This window comes from Pinus tabuliformis, chromosome Q (assembly GCF_031772625.1).
Source record: "Pinus tabuliformis cultivar Carrire ecotype Pingquan chromosome Q, CPIR1, whole genome shotgun sequence".
Taxonomy (NCBI): domain Eukaryota; kingdom Viridiplantae; phylum Streptophyta; class Pinopsida; order Pinales; family Pinaceae; genus Pinus; species Pinus tabuliformis.
The window spans coordinates 1143684624-1143702334 of NC_142296.1; positions in this window are offsets into that span (position 1 = coordinate 1143684624).

A 17711-nucleotide genomic window follows, 5' to 3' on the forward strand; every position below is an offset into this window, starting at 1 on the left:
GGCCTTTGATGGCCGTGGGTTCCGTCCGTTTGGTATTCTACAGGAATTGCCTATAGGGGTAGAAGGTAAAACCGTTAGTCTGGATGTGGAAGTGGTTGATGCCCCTCTAGACTACAACCTTCTTTTGGGTCGAAGTTGGTCATATGCTATGACAGCGGTCGTTTCATCGGTCTTCAGAGTAATTAAGTTTCCACATAACGGTAAGATCGTGACTATTGATCAGCTGACATACTTTTCATCCGACCCAGCCTCTTCAGAGAGTATCCAGCATGTCGGTAAGACGACAATCCCTTATAGGGACGTTGGTGTAGGTTTAGTTAAGGATTCCGGTTTACTGGGAACTTTTCCTCTCCCTCCACTCAGCGTAGAACCTTCGTTTGCAAAATTCATATGATTACATCAGAAAACATTATTTATGATGATCCTTGGTATGTTCCATCTGACTCTGAGATAGACTCATTCGGTAATGCTATGCCTTTGAGTCCATATGAAATTGCTTATGAAGCTCTTATGTCTTTTACCGACTTTCATTCAACCGAAGTCGACCAAATGAATGTGGTCAGTGAAGAATCACTTTTCACCTCAACCTTAGAACGGATAGCGTTTCCCGAAGTCGTGTCATCTGACGAACAACTTCGCGAAATCCTAAGTGTAGACGATCTACCATGGGAAGATCTCCATCACAGATCTTCGTTTTTACCTAAGGATGATGCATTTGAAAATGATTTTTCATCTATCTTTACCGCTGAATATGTCAAAGACGCTCAGGATCCAACGAAACATTCTGATTCAGAGTTGAATTTAGGGAATATTTCTCGTACTATTCCCATTGATATTTCAGTGAAGCCCGGAATTGAGGAGAACATTCATATAGGTGCCGCATGTACAGAAGAAGAAATCCAAACTTACAAGGCCCTATTCCAAGAATTCCGCGATGTGTTTGCCTGGTCTTACGAGGAAATGCCGGGAATCGATCCTGCCATTGTTGTTCATGAAATCAAAACCTACCCGGATGCTAAACCCATTCGGCAACGGTTGCGTCAGATTCACCCTCGAAAAGCGGCTGCGATTAAAGCAGAAGTCGAAAAGCTGTTGAAAGCAGGTTTCATTTATCCGATCCCGTTAACGGATTGGGTATCGAATATTGTTCCGGTCAACAAGAAACAAGGAACAATAAGAATCTGTATCGACTATAGGGATATCAATCGAGCTTGTCCAAAAGACAACTATCCTACGCCTTATATCGATCAAATTATTGATGATTGTGCCGGAAGTGAAATGTTTTCCTTCATGGATGGTTTTTCGGGCTATAATCAAATCAATATTCTACCTGCCGACCAACCAAAAACGGCATTCATTTGTCCATGGGGGACATTTGCTTATTGCAAATTACCTTTTGGGCTTAAGAATGCCGGGGCCACTTTTCAACGGGCGATGTCTTACGCATTTCACGACATCAAGCACATTGTGCAACCGTATCTCGATGATTTGCCTGCTCATTCTTTACATCGAGCTGATCACCTTGACCACCTACGAGCAATCTTTATGAGGTGTAGGCATTATCGAATTCGGTTGAATCCCCACAAGTGTGTTTTCTGTATAGAAACAGGTCGATTGCTGGGATTTGTTGTTTCAAAAGCCGGCATTCGCGTCGATCCCTCGAAAGTCGAAGCTATCATCAAATTGCCTCCTCCTTCGAGTTTGCGCCAACTCCAAAGTTTGCAAGGGAAAGCGAACTTTTTACGTCGATTCATCCCAAACTACGCCGAGGTCACTAAAGGTTTTACACGGTTGTTGAAACAGAACGTTCAATTCTTTTGGGACGAGATTGCCCAACAATCTTTTGATGCACTTAAACACGCGTTGACCCATGCACCGTTGTTGCATCCTCCCAACTACAACCAGGACTACTTCTTATACCTCGCAGCTTCGCATTCCACCATTGGAATGGTGTTAGTTCAAGAAGATGAATTCGGAGCGGAACATGTGATATATTATCTCAGTCGAACCTTAAATCCCACTGAGTTAAAATATTCGCATGTGGAGAAATTGGCCCTGGCAGCCGTTCAAGCTGTCCAGCGTTTTCGTCACTACATTCTTCTCCGTAAAACTACAGTTATTTCGGATTGCAACCCTATGATTTACATTTTGACAAAACAATTGCTAGGGGGCAAGTACTCTAAATGGATCGTTATCCTGCAAGAGTTCGACTTGGAGTTCGAGAAGTCCAAGTCTAAGAAATCCTTAGTTTTTGCGGAATTGATGTGTGATTTCCCGCGTACTGACACAGAGACTGTGGCAGAAGAGTCCATTGCGGACGAATCTTTGTTTCTTATCAGTACTTTAGATCCGTGGTTCGGGGATATAATCATCTATCTCCAAACCCAAACCTTTCGGCCTGAAGCTTCAAAAGCGGAACGTCGAAAAATTAGGTTTCAATCCCAGCAATACAAAATTATTGGAGATACACTTTATCGCCGGGGGGCAGACTTAGTTTTTCGACGTTGTCTAACTCACGAAGAGGCTGAGAGAGTTTTGAATGATTGTCACTCTGGAGCATGTGGCGGTCATATGTCTGGGTATGCCACAGCTCAGAAGGTGTTGCGCGCTGGTTACTTCTGGCCATCTATGTTTAAAGATTGTATCATTGCAGTCCGGAAGTGCCACAACTGCCAAGTGTTTGATCGAAAGATGCGCGCACCACCTGCTCCTCTCCACCCTATAATTGCCGTTGGTCCATTCGCCAAATGGGGTATCGACTTTATTACTTGTAACCCTCACTCGGCCGGGGGGCATGCGTATATCATCCTCGCGGTTGATTATTTCACTAAATGGGCCGAGGCGATGCCTACATTCGACGCAAGCGGCAAAACAGCTGCAGTTTTCATATTCAATCATATAATAACTAGGTTTGGTGTCCCACAAGCAATTATTACTGACCATGGGAGCCATTTTCGAAACATCATGATGACTGAACTTACAAGCCAGCTTGGTTTGCGCCATGACAGCTCTACTCCTTATTATCCGCAAGCCAACGGTTTGGTTGAGTCTATCAACAAAGTTCTGGTTATCATGATCCGACGAACCATTGGTATTCATCGGTCGAATTGGCACAACATGTTATTTTCGGCGCTATGGGCATACCGAACCTCAGTGAAAACCTCAACAGGGTTCACTCCTTTCCAGCTAGTTTATGGCTTAGAAGCAGTGTTACCCATTGAATGTGAAATCCCATCACTTCAAATGGCTGTCGAATTACTTCCAGCTACTTCCGAAGAGGAGAAACGTTTATTGTACTTAGCTAAATTAGATGAGACTCGACGTGACGCTACATTGGCAATCGAGACTCACGCGAAGCGAATGAAAGCTCAGTATGATAGAAATGTGACCCCTCGAAGTTTTTCGGAGGGAGACCTAGTGCTCTTATATGATCAAGCTAACGATAAGCTAGGTGCTGGAAAATTCGTTCCTATGTGGCATGGACCCTATATTGTAAAGCGAAAGCTAGCAAAAGGGGCTTATGAGCTAGTAGATTTTGATGGGGACTCTTTGGGTAAACCCAGAAATGGACTTTACCTAAAGAGGTATTATGCTTAAATGGTGGGTATGGAGAATTTTTAGTTAGGTTAGGTTTTCTTTCTAGCTAGTATGATTGTTAGTTAGTCAGTGTGCTTAGCTTAGTGAGTGTGTTTTTCGTCGTTATTCTGGCTTATCTTGGTTTTGCTCTTGATATTGTAGATGTCGACGCCCCTCCAAACATACATTGGATTTGCTGATGGTGCTTGTCGTAGTACACGGAATATCTCTTCCGCAGCTTGGGTTATCTATTCACCCTCTGACGAGTTAGTTTCTATGCATGGGGTAAGCCTCGGTCAAACAACGAATAACATTGCAGAATACAGTGCAGTGGTTGAATTATTATCCGAATCTATTTCATTTGGAATTCGACGTTTGATAGTGAGGTTAGATTCTGAACTTGTTGTATTACAGCTTAATAGAGTTTATGCCATTAGAAATCCTGTGTTATTAAGGTTGTTTTTGAGAGTGCGTCTCTTGGAACGTGAATTTGATTACATTGAATATCAGCATATTCCAAGGTCCTTGAATACATTAGCAGATGCAATTGCTTCTCGAGTGTTGGACAGACATTTACGATAATCATGCAAGTAAATTTAAAAAACATTTCATCATACATGTTAAACAAGATAAGCCGGTAATAGTGATATATATATAGATAGAAGTGTGTCAAAAAATATACATCGTCTTCGATCATAGGTTGAAAAACACCTTATGATCGGCAAAATGATAAGTACAAAAAGTCAAAAATGTCACATGTGTCTACAAAGTGACTAGCCAATCACTGGTGGTGCTCCCTGTACGACACCACTGCACGGGCTACCTTGCGCAAAAATCTCCTCAACGGTCCAGGGACCGCGACTACGTAGCGCTGAAGTCTGATAGGAATATCATCCATAGATGTCTCAGTATATCCGCCGTCAGACGCTGTAGATCATGCTCCAACTCAGTCAGTACCTCTGCAGCCGCCGCGTCCTGTGGGGCCGGTAGCGGTGCAACTGGATGTCTTCTCTCGAAAGGCCGGAGGTTGGCTGGACGCTGTGGACCAACATCTGCATTTTGAAAATTTTACTGTCAGTTTTGAGACGATATATATATAAAAAACAAAAAAAATACATAATTTGAAAACTCGTGAAAAATAAAGTACCTCTGTCATCCCATTGTTCTCCCTGTGGAAGAACCATGTCCGGATCACCTCGAAAATCTATTCCGGCATACGGAAAGTCCTGAATCGCGAACACCTGGTCCTCTAACCAGTGAAAATAACTGTCAGTGAATCGAACAACTGCCGCACCCTCGTCCGGATGCCGGGCCATCACCGCAACCCATCGTACCAGCTTTGGCTCCTGAGGACCCGAAATATCAACAGTGAGATGCTGAGGGATCAGCATTGGTATCCTCTCTAAGGCAAAGCTCACGACTATAGGCCCATATCCAAAGGTCTTTAGTCTGCCGGTCTTTGCCTTGGTCAGTTGGGCTTTCAAGTTAGCCAACAACGCATCACACCAGTTGAAAATGGTGCCTTGGAGACAATCAATTGCCATCCGAAATTGAGACCCAGTAGCAATATGTAAAGTGGCTGAGCCACAAATTCTGGTCACAGTGAAAGCTAAGACCATGAGTTCACGTTGAGAGACATATTTGATCTCTATGCCTTTCTTGTGCTCTCGATCAGGTAGGCACCAATCTGCTCGGAGACTATCAAGGGATTGGCCACCCGGCCTAGTCCCAGCCAGATTGAGTTGCTCACCTCTGTTCGGCAAGCCAGTGAGAAAGTAAATGTCAGCAGGCTCTATCTCGAGTTGTTGCCCACCGATATAAAAGCATTGTTCTTGAACGTTCCATCTCTCGACCAGCCACTCCAAGAATCTTACCTGAGCTCTCATACCGGGTATGGACCAGTATTTGTATAATCCACATCCTCTTAGGGCATCGAGGGAAGGTTGATGATTGATTGCAGCTTCATCAACCTCCTCATGCTCTCTTTCTCTCCAATCCAGCATGATAAGTGCCCTACACATGAATAAACAGGCATTAAAATTAGTTTTGAGAAATTTCAATGGTTGGTTTGGGAGTTTGGGGTTTCAAAACCCGCGTTTTGCGGAGGACGCACCCCGCGTTTGGCGCACAGTGCGCCGGGACGCAGGTGGCCTGAAGGTAACCTGCGTCCCCCGACCTTTTCCCTGTGTAGGAAAAAGTCGGGGGACGCAGGCCAGCCTTTAGGAAACCTGCGTCCCCCGCAGGGCGGTTTCCAAAACCCAAAACCCCCCAAAAATAAAAAATGAAACTTAAAACAAAATTCTAAACGGATGAAATTGACAAGGAGGATGTTGTGAAATACCTGGAAGAGACGGCGTTCGATTCTAACGGTCGGATTTTCCGCAGCGACCACGGGAAGTTTCTTGTCAAAAGCTCCTTTTTCAACCTCAACAGTCAAACGGTAAAAATGACATGGTAAAAAGTCTTTTTATAGGTTTTTTGGATGAATTTGTTCATTTTTCACCATGGAAAGATGTTTTTCGATGAATTTTTGCCTATCTTAAACAGGTATGAGTAATGTGTCGCTTTTGTGCAGGACAAAGGGACTTAGAGGGAAAATTGTCATTTTTCACAAACAAAATATCAGAGTCATCTTTTAAGCCCTTTTCTGACTCCTAAAACATGAAAAGATTGCCGAGCGTTTCTTTTACACTCGTTAAAACGGAATTAAAAGACGGTCCCCTTATAGCTCTTTTCTGACCGTAAAATCAGGAAAAGATTGCCGTGTTTTTGTCGTTTCAAACTCGATACGGAAATAAAACGACGTGTCCTTGATCGCTTTTTACTTTTCAGGTCAGTGACACTAACTATGAAAGTACTCCTTGGTCGCAAGATCAAGCGGTTCCCCCAGGTATTATTTTATACTTTTTCGGGCTTGAGGGACACAAATTTACGAAAAAGTTCAACTTGGAGTTTCCTTAAGTTTTTCAGACTCTCTAAAATTGAAAAACGCCGAGTTTCTCCTATACTGGGCTCGTTAAACATTTCACAGTAAAGGACCTGTTCAATTACAAACAGGAACGAACCACTCCTTCCTAGGGTTCGAATCAAAACTGGGTTGGACTCATCCGAAGGATGAGCTTATAATCAAGCATATGTTATCCTCCTCAAGCTTGTTAAAAATAAAGAGGTACTTGCCAGAAATGGTGGGGGAAAAGAGAGAAGAATGAGCCTATTTGTTACCTTTTGTCTCAAAAGAAACTTTATTACCACTCTTGGACACGACACTTTTCATTCACCTGGGTTGGGAAATCTTTTACCTCACAGTGAATCAAACCACTTTTGAAAGTCTTCAACCGGGTTCCGGGGATTAACTTTGAGTTATTTAGCACCAAACCATCTGTCGTGTCGTTATGTGTTCAAGAGGTCTGCAAACAAAACTTTCATCTGCAAAATACTTGTCATCCATTTGACCATCCCTGAGTCAGTCCTTACAGCAATATTTCTTCAACTTGAACAATGATTTCGTGTTGTGGGCTTGCCCATAACGGGTCTCTTTCTATCGACATCAGCACATTATCTAGAGAGATGACTTAGAAATCGTCAGTGCCTTGAAGTCTGCATGCATCAATGGCAGGTTTCTCGCCTTTGACGTCAGTTTACATCATTGACTTTCGATCGAAGGATTCCGTGAAATGTTCGACATCAACTCATTCATTCACATCTCATGGATTGTACTGGGTACTTTGAGAACCATTGACATTACTGGTGGTCTCTCTCACGCTTGTTAACAGTTTACATCATCGACTGGTAATCAAGTGGTTTCTACCATGTTCGACATCGACTCATTTATTCGCATGGCTAGAATCGTACCAATTCGAGAAGTAGGAATGAAGACCCTGGATCAAATCTTTATCGTCCAGGCTGCGAGGAGTTTTGTATTCATTATCTAAGTAGACTAATCATAAACAGATGGCTGCGCCCATACTGTGTCTACAAAAGTCTATGATTATGATGTACTACAAGATCATTTCTGTATCAGAGTAGTTAGTCTGTTAGTTAAAGTTTTTATCTGAGTATGGGAATGCCTACCTCAGTGATGATATAATCTTATCCATGTATTTTGTGTTGAAAATTGCAGGTTCCAACCAGGTTCTCCACGAGATAATCCTCGAAATGATAAAGCGCTTCACCCTTCCTAGATAATACAAAACCCTAATCTATTCCAGGCTTCGCACTTTAGGGGGCAATCTGTTACACTAAAAAATGTCACCATGGCTATTTACAGTCGGTATGGCTCAATCAACAGTCATACTACCCTTTTGAGCAAGTCTTATGCCTCTGCTATTCATGTCAAACTCCAAGAAAGAGAGAAAGTCTTTATAAAACATGTTTATCTCTGGGTACGCAGGTTCTCTCAAGCCTTGTCTGCAGGTACGCACCTTTTGTTCATAAGGTCTGCGTCCAAGGACGCTCTGTATCTAAAGGGGCAGGTGCGTCCCTCTGAAAAGGTTAAAATGCGCAAGTTTTATCTTCAAAAACTTACTTGTGGTCATTTCTAGAGCATTCTAGAAGGTTGTTTGATGTGTATTGAGCGCCTCCAGATGGTTCATGCACTCCTATCAAAGAGGAACTTATCCCATCAATAAGGGAGTGATCCCATCCAAAGAGGGGACTATCCCATTGATGGTGGACCTAATTAACTTCCTCTTGAGCACTATAAAAAGAGGCATTGAGCCAGAAGGAAGAAAGGTTGAAAGCTATAGATTTCTAAGGGTAAATGCTGCAGGAATTAGGACTCCCATTTAGAAGCTTGTGAGGAGAGATTGTCATCTTTACTTGTTCTATTTGGAAGTGGGTGAGCTTTGTCAAAGTAGAGGAAGACTCTTGTGGACCCTGGAAGGAGCTTGCACAACGCCAAGGCTCAGGTTGTAATGGTTCCTTTTGATTACCTTTAATGCAAATTGGTCCATTCTTCTCAATAACTTGTTGTTAATGGGTTATTTCATGTACTCCTTGGTCTATGTGTTGAATATGCTTTGTTTTATGTTATAATCAGGTGCTATTTAATTGTTTGACTGTTGGTGATTACAAGTTTTGGAGAAACGGAGGAGCTCATCCAGATCAACAAAGCTTGGACTTCTACAACAGCGTTTGGACAAAGGTAAGAACGAAACACTTGATTTCTCATATCATAATGTATGTTTAGAGAAGGATAGCTCCAGTTTGTTTTGTTTGTCATTAGAATGTCTTAGACTTCTAGGAAGGTCAGCTGTGTCCGCACCCTTGACTGATTCCGTGTGACACTATGCACGCAAATTCAAACCATAAAACATTCTACTATTGTGCGTGTAAATGAATAAAATAAATATGTTTTCCTTTTTGTCTTCTTCTTATGTGAGAGTGTGAAAGCTAATCTCTTTTGGTGATGTGGCAGGTGGCTTAGGGATGATGGTGAATGGTCAGAAGGCTTGGGAGACAATTAGGGACACTTTGCTAGCTTCCTTGAGGCGTTTTCCTCAATTCTTCCTCAAAACATGCCACTACAGGTCAACCTATAGGATATCCTAATGCGTTCTACAGGATGTCTTGAAAACCTACAAGATCCCCTGTATTTCTACAAGATACAACTGAGAGAAAAAGGATGGGTGTTGAAGGTGATGGAAGGATTAGGGAAGGTGGTTGGTGGATGGAATGAGGCAAGGGAGTGCCTAGGACCACTTCATAACTCAAAACCAAAGTTGGGAGATTGCTAGATTTTCTCAACAAGCTTAGACAAGTTTCCTTATGAAATGATGAAATTGGTGAGGGTTTTAGTGAAAGCAAGGAATGATCATGGATGGATGAAGTTGTGATGAGGGTGCTAACTATGAAATCTCTCTGTACTTCTGAAACACCTGCACTACATCATACATGGACATTTACCCTAAAATTATGCAAACAAGAAGAATTTCAATTATCTAAGGAAAGCAGAATTTCATGAGCTAGTTGCCTACTTCATGCATGAGGAAAATTTGTAGAATAAGATGGAACATTGATGATATCTAATGTAAGACTGAAGATAAAAGAAATGATAACTAAATCCTACTATTTCAAATTGATTAAATGTTGGCCTAAGTACAGAAAACCCTAAATTCCATGAGAAAGTATAATTCTATTTTTTTGGGGCTGCATAGGAGTTCTTTCCTCAAACAATGATCCTTGAAGGAGGGAGTGGGGCCAAAACCACCTACTGACAACTTTTTGATGTTCCTTTATCTCTTATAAGCTACTGCTGAAGTAAAGCATAAATGGAAACAAACTAATAAGAAAAAAGGTCAAATCTACACTACTTGCAATGAAATAATTCTAAAGACAATTCAACCATTAATCTATGAAATCAATCTAAGAATACAAATACAAGAAGAGAAGCCTTTGCTACTAGGGTTGGGCCCTAACCCAAGAGCTTCATCCCTCTGAGTTAACTCAGTGTTGGATCAAGGAATTGTTCATTCTCATTATCAAAACAGAAAATTACATAACAATGTCTTCCACAAGTCTTGAACTTGAAAATGACTAGTGTTTTTACAACAAAAATTCAAATCCTAATGAGGCTCTAGGCCTCTTTATTTGTACAAGTGAAGTCTCCAAGGAATTCCTTAAATCTAGGGAGGCTCGGTTCCCAAACTTGAGATAAACTAGCTCTTTAACTGTCACTTGCTCGACTACCTTTTGATCTCCATGACTTGGATGCTTGTATTTTGAGTTAGTGTGATTGATGGAGGAATATTCGAAAGAGGGAGGAGTCAATGAGAAGGATCTTCCTCCTAAAATATCTCCTCCTTGTCTCATTCAAGTTTCAGTCCTTAATTAGCCAAAATTCCATGATTTTCTCTCACAAACCTGTAATCAATGCACATTAACCCACTAGGCATAATATCTCACTTTGACTCATCTCATTAAACAAAATACAATCAAAATATCTAATAAATTGTGAGAAGAGTTGATTTGACTAAGCTAGGAGGTGGATTAAGGTCCATATAGCTACCCAATGATGAGGCTCATCAATTTAGATGCGAGAAATCATTTCCAAAAGGCTGGAAATGCCTCAACCGTTTCTGGCAATTTCTTGGGAGCTTCCGATGTTTTTGCATTAATTTTTTAGAAGTTGTATTTGAAAAAATAGAAAGAAGGAAATAAATGGTTTTCTAATCCTTCCCTAGCTCACTAAATCAAAAGAAATATCTCTAAAACATGAAAGCTCAAGTAAAAAAAATAAGATATTTTATGGGAGGTGAAGGGAAATAACCTCAATGAAAAGATCTTTTGTTCACATTTTTCAAAATTGTTTCCTGGCATTACCTTTGTTTCCTGCAGTTTCCTAAAAAATCTATCCTAAGTGTTCTTGTTTACGAAAACTCATTTCCTTCCCTTTGTTGGTTTCCATCTCAAATACTTGGGGACAGATAGAAAAGCAGGTACCTTTTACCCTCATTTTCATATATGTCCAGTATAGGTTGAAGTTTCTCTGATGATACTTATCGATTCCAATCTCCGTGGTTATTTGAAATTATGTCAGAAATTATGATATGGGAACTGTTGTTGCGGGCCTTATATTTTATACGAGGGAAGAATGTGTTAGTGCTGATGGACTTGTCCTTAGATGGATAGTATGAAAATGAAGATGCAATTGAACTAGTTGGACTAGCATCAAGCTGCTTGTAGTATGAACCTCGACTAAATCCCAATACTAAATTGATTCGAGAAACTCCTCACAAGACTAAGTAGTATAACATGAGCTTGGTGATGCCAAATACCTAGTAGCAAGAGCAGGTATTATTCTCTTCCACCTTGATTTAGGTTTTAGATGTTGATGATGTTTTTCTTCACCATTAGTGCAAGGGAGCCACCAAAAATAAAGGATCATCATGCCTATATTATTTGCAAAGTTATTGGCATATTTGTGTTTCAAGGGTTTTTGTTGTTTTATTATTTTTGGTCCAACTTTAATGTAAATCTAGCTATTTTGTTTTCAGCCATTCCAGTCAAAAGTATTATTTTCAATTTACTGATATTTGTGACTGCTTTGTAAAGTTCTTTTATTAAATTTATTTTGAGAGAAATTTTGATATAATTTCAGTTGTTATGATTTTAATCTAGATATATTTTTATTTTAACTATATAATAACTCTCACATAATTATTTAAAGGATGCTAGCTTAATGGAAGAGCATCTTCTTTATAAGAAGGAGGTTGGTGGTTCAATTCCACTGTGTCCTAATATGAATTAATAAATAATATTGTAGTTTATTTTTAATTAAATACTTTTAATATTGGTTTATTTCAATGGTGAGATATTTTTCTAGATTCATTATCTAATATCGTCTCTAATGAGACAAAAGTGATGTATTATCTTTGAATGTAATTTTTTATTGTCTCTAGAGAGACAATAGTTAGGATCAAAGACATTGTCTCTTTAAAGACAATATGACTTTAATCCCAACTATTGTCTCTAGAGAGACAAAAATGAAATTGTCTCTGGAGAGACAAAAATGCTTGTGTTATATATTGTCTTTATAGAGACAATATTTAAGACAATTTAATTTGAGACACCTGCTTAAAGATAATATTTAAGATAATAGACAAATTTTATACAATTTACCCAAAAATTGTTTTAAAACCCCCTTTGTGTTGTAGTGAAGCACATTAAGAGATTATGTAGTTTATACTAAATCAAGTTATATTTGCCAATAATACATAACAATTAAACTGTCAACTTAAAATTTTAATAGAAATAATTTAATTATTTAATTATTAGTTTCGAAATCACTTACAAGTGGTAAAAAAGCATTCATGAAGTTATTATTGATAAATATCTCTATGTGCTTTTCCAAACCATATATTATTCGCACAACAACTAATACCCAAATTATATATATATATATATATATATATATATATATATATATATATCATCACATTAATAAAGAGATTATTTATTCTATATTAAATTAAGTTAGTTTTGTGCATACATATCTCAGTAATAAACAATTTGAAAAGGAAAAGCAGGGAGTTTAATAGAAATGTTTTTATTATGAAACCTTAAAATGTTTACAAGAATACCATGGAAAAAACCATGAGTTGAGAATACCATGGGTTGTAAGTCCCAAAACACCTAATGTTTATATTACATGATATTATTTTTTTAATTTAATTTTACTTTTATTTTAATTTATGTAATTTGACCTAGTTAAAATGTTTTAATTAATAATTATAATTATTAAATTTATTATTTTATTTTATTTTTATTTTTATCTAATTTGACATAGTTGAAATGTTTAGATAACATAACATAACATGTATGAATATGTGTGTATTTTGGAATAGAATTTTGTGTGAAAATTAATATAAATTTACTACAACTGATGTATTGGAGTTGAAGACAAGAGATTACAAACTTCTTCTACTATTTTGTGGAATGGAAATCACAATTTAGAAACACGTGCAATAGAATGCAACCATCAAAACCACAAGAACACAATGATTTACAGGGGAACTTAACTCGGAAAACTACACCGATGCTTTGCATTAATTCAAATGAAAAGAGAAATAATTACAATGTCTTGCTTCAACTATGAAGCACACCCTGCAGTACAATATTGGTCTCCTCCCTCCTGACCTGCTATGGCCAACATTTAGCCACTTCAAGCCTCATCTAACCTCTTATGTCCGTGCAAAATCCTAGAGTAATTAAGCTCCTAAAAAATAGGGAAATTCCCTATTTACTTATGAAAATCCAAGGGGAATTGATCACCTATGCAAAATCACTGTACACTCAATAATATACACATATAAATACAAACATGACTTTTTCTCCACCTCAACTAGGCAGTTCGAATTAAATGCATTACTGTGTCCATTTTTGGCTGATTGACTAGTTAACTGAGAGATAAGTGAGTTAACAACAATTCTACTACTCAAATGAAATTCAACTAACTCAACTAATGCCTTGATCTCAATTAACTGAGTTCAACTAACAATATCTCAACTAGATTGCTAACTCTTAGCAATCACTACATGCATAACTTTACTTCTAGCTTATAACTCAAATTCACTGAGTAGACTAGTAGACAAGGCCATGGAACACAAGTTAACTACTATCCAACTCATCTTGCAGATATGGAAAATTGAATTACTCAATTTGGCTTAGGCACAAGTCAAAATTGAGCCTTTTTCTTGCTAAAATTTCTAATATTTCAAGCATTTATTTCATAATAGGTTTCCAAAATTTTAATTTAAGTATCCATAGTTATGGATGGTAGAGATTTTGATGAATGATAGATTACAGGGGTCCCTCATCCCAACCCATGGTGGACCCAATCCAGGAGCCTATGGATTATGGGGCCATGCATTCTCTAATTTCAGTATAAATTACTCATGATCTTCTGTACAACAATGGGATCCCAAAACCATGCTTTGACTGCACCAAAATCTCACAAAAGCATTTCCCTTGACATCAGAGATAAGGTCAAATTGTATTGGTTGGGGTCAGAGCTTTAAATCCTTTATGGCGAATCTCGATTAGAGCTGGGCCCAACCACTTGACTGGGCCTCACCCCAAGTCAGAGGTCAGGTTAGTTGGGGTCTCCATGTGCACTTGTCATATTGAAACTCGCAGGATGACTATAATGGTCCCTGAGTTAACTCTGCATTCACACCTATGACCAACATTGGTGAAATCTTGCTGAGAAGGGACTGCGACCATATGTAAACACAACAACTTTTGTGGCTTCTAAAATGATCATGGACACGATAAAATGCACAAACATTTAAATGGGTGCACATGATATATATTATAAGAAAGAAAATGATTACATATTTGGCCTCTCAGGCTTGAGGCCCTTAGACTGACTCAAATTTTTCCTGGCCCTTTCTGGTCTGATATTACATTGAAGATGGTTGCCCCTCACATAGCTTGTAAAAACCTGACTTCCTAGGGAGGAATTTTGCCACGATAGTCTTCAAGAGGCTTCTAAACATTTACAATTACATAAAAAAAATCAAGGAATTTCATGTCCTCCTTAATGGGTTCCACAACGCCATTCTGGAAGTTGCTGGAATCGAATTCGGTTGGGGTGGGGTCGATGCTCATGCATCAAACTCCCACACTTGAAAATTTCCATGATCTCCTAATCATGTGTGTTTACTATTGCATATCGTCCATCTTCACCATTGGGGTATTAAATCTCCACATGTATCTTTGAGTGATTTGTAACTATGCATCCTTCACTGACATGACGTCGTCGACTCTCCTCCTTTGGCTAATGCTTTTTTCATCTTGGTTTGCCTCCCCTTGTACCTTTCAAGCTTCCCTTTCTCGCTTGGCAGTTTCTCCTTTCCTCACCTCTTGAGAAATTATCTTGTTCTCTTGCACCTACTTCTCGCACTCTGATACCACTTGATTAATGGTCAATTCCAGGGGTTCCTCATTCCAACCCCTAGTGGCTCCAATTCGGGAGCATGTGGTTTATGGGCCCATGCATTCTTTAATTTCAGCAACAACAAATCACGATCTTTTGTGCAACAATTAGATCCCCAAACCACACTTCAACTATGCCAAAATACCACAGAAACATTTCCCTTGACGTCAGAATTTGGGCAAATTGTTTTAGTTGTGGTTGGAGATTTCAATCCTTTATGGCAGATCTTAACTAGAGATGGACTCGACTGCCCAACTGGGCTCTGCCCCAAGTAGGAGGTCGGGCTAGTTGGGGTCTCGATGTGCACTTGTCGTGTTGAAGCTCGCGGGTCGACTACAAGGGTCCTTGAGTTAACTCTACTTTGGTGAAATCTTGTTGAGTAGAGATTTCGACCACCTGCAAACATAGCAACCCCTATTGGTTTTAAAAAGACCATGGACATGATAAAATTCACAAGCATTCAAATAGGTGCACATGTTATATATTAGAAGAAATAAAATGATTACAGATTTGGCCTCTTAGGCCTAAGGCCCTTGGTCTAACTCAAAATTTTCCTAGCCCTTTCTGGCCTAATATTACATTGAAGATGGTAGCCCATGACACAACTAATAAAACCCAACTGCCTAGTGAGGAATTTTGCCGCGATATCCTTCGAGATGCTTCTAAACATTTACAATTACATAAAAGAATAAACGAATTTCATGTCCTGCTCAATGGCTTCCACAATGCCCTTGTGGAAGTTGCTAGGATCGAATTTGGTTGGGGTGGGGGCGATGCTCCTACATTAGATTTAAACTCCATATAATATTTTTAAAATTAATCATAGAGGGTTGAGATTTATATCAAATATAGTTATGGTTTTTTTGTTTTTCAATTAATTAAAAAAAAATGTCATGTCCACAATTTTGGGTGGAATTATGATACTTGTGATTCCAAATTGACATGAATGCAAGCTCAAAAAGAGCCAAAAGGTAAAAGAGTTAGAGATGAGATGGTTAAAAACAATGTATTCTAACTATTACAGGTTTATTTGTGTAATTTGTCTAAGTGCCTTAGAAATTGTTTAGGGCACTCAATCCATTTATGCATTCACAAGCATATTTTAAATATCAAGAAATCACAATCTCAATATTGTATTACCATATTCCGAAAAAAAAAAACAAAAATATATATTAATTAAACTGCTCATTTAATTATAAATATCACCAGATTCCAAAAAAGGGCCAAAAGATCTATGAAGTAAACTGTTAAAGTATAGTAATCTCCTCTGTTAACTAGAGTGAGCAATTAGTTGCATGTTGTTTAAGTGGAACTATCAATTTCATGTTAAATCAAGTCATTTTTACATAACTAATATATTTAAAGCTCGTTAATTCTAAACATCTCTAGAATCTCATAGTGTTACTAGAAATTCTAAAAATTTCTCATGCATTGTAAAATCTATTTAATGGCTAGAAAGGCAAACTATGCTCCATGTGTTTTGCATTATCTTTATTCATATTTGTGCCTATTAATTTAACATCATATTATAACATTAGTTCAATCCATCAAGTTAATAATATATATATATGGAGTTTCACTAAACTTGACCATAGATTTCCCTAGCTGCTAGTAAAATCTTGTGAAAAAAAGTTTAGATGGGTTTCCAATACATAGGGAGAGTCGTAGGTTGATCCCACCACTATTAAGAAAAGAAGAGAAGCAACCACCAAAATTTGTTCATAAAACATTGTAGTATGAATTTTTTTTATCAAGTTATTGTATCAAAGGGCTAACGCAAGTATCCAGAACTATCTGCTGCCATTGAATCCATAGGCATTGGAGCCATGTGAGAGTTGTGATTAAGGAAGTAGATGATATTATTAAAAGAAAAAAATGCTGGAGCAAATTTTCCCTAAGCTACAACCACTAAAGGAAGACACTCTCTCGTATAAATAAGCCAAGAGGAACTACTTTTCTTTGCAGGAGCCGCTATTTACCCTCGCAAAATGATCCAGAAGGGATGCCATCTACATCAAAGCTCCATTGTATAAGGAAGAAAAAAATTGAGCTGAACTTCATAATTTGTTGAGGGATGGAGGAGATCAGCTTCAAGTTTGAGAAGGACGAATATTTTTTAAGGGAAGAAAAATACGTGTGAATCTTTTCGATTAATAATAAAATGTCAATTGTTTCAAGTTTCAAGGTGTTGGTTTACAAATACTTTTTCAAAAAATTAAAAATAATCACTAGATAAAAGTGGTTTATTAATTTAGTTATTTATTTTCCATATTTAAAAAATGTGATTTAATGTTTTAAATAAATGATATATATATATATATATATATATATATATATATATATATATATATATAATTTGAGATATGGGTATTTAAGAAAAATCAAAAATGGTTATTCCAAATTAAATTAAAAAATTGGTGAAAAGTGATTTTGTTATTATAATTGGGTGTTTTGAGTATTTTTTTTTTCCTTTCCAAAAGTGAAGCAATGAGACTTTTATAAGGGTTTCAAAATCAATGAGAAACTTTCCAATTTATAGTAAGGAAGAGATATTACAGAAGTCAATCATGGCTTCCACCAATAATTATAACTCACAAAGGTTCCATAATGACTAGTACCAACTATCCACTATGGGAAACAAAGATAAATATTTTTTGAAGAATTTGGACTACTGGGAAGCAGTAGTCAACAAATATGA